General features: G+C 41.8%; 1 non-coding gene across 1 annotated transcript; it reads left to right on the top strand.

Annotated features, from left to right (window-relative positions):
• Positions 1 to 876: 876 nt before the first annotated feature.
• On the top strand, positions 877 to 983 carry LOC122317574. Its single transcript, XR_006244503.1, has one exon. It is a non-coding gene; the product is annotated as a small nucleolar RNA R71 (small nucleolar RNA).
• Positions 984 to 1,641: the final 658 nt, after the last annotated feature.

The raw sequence follows: 1,641 nt of genomic DNA, 5'->3' as shown, positions 1-1,641 counted from the left end.
TCGGTCTCCTCTAGTGTATCATTGACAATCTCATCTTCTTCTACTTTATTCTTACTTTGGCCAATGTTCACAGCTGTAGGGGTGGACTTGCTCTTCTTCAATGGTGACCTCTCTATTTTTTTTCCACTCCTAAGTGTGATGACCTTGCATTGTTCCTTTGGATTCACTTCAGTGTTGCTGGGAAAAGCTCCTCTTTGTTGGGCATTGATGGTAGTGGCTAGTTGCCCAATTTGCACTTCAATATTCTTTATAGCAGCTCCCATATTGCTACAATGAGTCTCAATGTTGTCCAACCGTGAATCAGTCTTTTTAAACCTTGCATTGGTCTCCTGAACAAAGGAAACCATGGCATCCTTAAGTGACATCTTCCTCTCGCTTGGTTGGCTATCAAATCCTGGAGGATGTTGAGGTTGCAACACATTCTTCGTATTTCCATATGAAAAATTCTCATGATTTCTAAGCCCTGGATGATAGTAATTTGGCATAGGATTACCACGATAGTTGTAGTTCCGATTGTTGACATATTGAACTTGTTCTTGACTCGCCTCATTGCTTGGAACTATCATACTTGTAGATGCAACATATTCTGTACTTTGTGGTATCCTTTGTGTTGTCAAGGCTGAAATCTGATGAGATAGAGTAGCTACTTGAGCTGAAAGGGCTGCTATCGGCTCCAAGTCATGAATTCCAGCAACCTTCTTAGCCAAAGTCCTCTCAGTTGGCCATTGATAGTTGTTTGAGGCCATTTCTTCCAAAAGTGCAGTAGCACCTTCAGCTGTCTTCGACATCAATGTTCCACCAGAAGCAGCATCAACTATAGTTCGAGTTTGCCCATTTAACCCATTATAGAACATCTGAACTTGTAACCAATCTGGCAATCCATGTTGTGGGCAACGTCGAACCAAGTCTTTATACCTCTCCCACGCTTCATAGAGTGACTCAAAATCATTTTGCTTGAACTGGCCAATCTCACTCCTGAGTTGGGCTGTTTTTGCAGGAGGAAAGAATTTAGCAAGAAACCTCTCAGCCATGTCTTGCCAACTAACGATGCTTCCCGGTTGTAGAGATTGTAGCCAACCTCTAGCCTTGTCCCTCAAAGAGAAAGGAAACAATCTCAATCTAATGGTGTCTTCAGTAACACCATTGATCTTCACAGTGTCACAAATCTCCAAGAACATAGCCAAATGAATATTGGGATCATCCAGTGGCGATCCGCTGAATTGAGCCTGCTGCACCATGCTAATCAAAGCTGGTTTGAGCTCAAAGTTGTTGGCATTGATTGGCTGGCGCATTATGCTCGAGTAATTTCCATTCACAACTGGCCGTACATAGTCCTTCAAGGTGCGTGGTAGTACCTCACGATCTTCTTCAGCCATGGCTAGTATCTTATTTCTTCTTAGTGATCTAAGAGTTCTTTCAATCTCCGGATCAACAGGAATAATATCACGAGATCTAGCACGGCGCATCCAATGTCAAGAACACACCTGTAGAACAAATTAAAACAAAATTCTAAATTAAAACCAAGATTACTTTGTATCAATATTGACAAAAAGAATAAGAATAAACCAATCCCCGGCAACGGCGCCAAAAACTTGATCGGTGCAAAACTGCAAGTGCACAGTATCGTAGTTTTATAGTAAA

The sequence above is a fragment of the Carya illinoinensis genome, chromosome 7 (assembly GCF_018687715.1).
Source record: "Carya illinoinensis cultivar Pawnee chromosome 7, C.illinoinensisPawnee_v1, whole genome shotgun sequence".
Classification (NCBI taxonomy): Eukaryota; Viridiplantae; Streptophyta; class Magnoliopsida; order Fagales; family Juglandaceae; genus Carya; species Carya illinoinensis.
The sequence above is the reverse complement of the archived record's forward strand: the minus strand, read 5'-3'. Positions and strand labels throughout refer to the sequence as shown.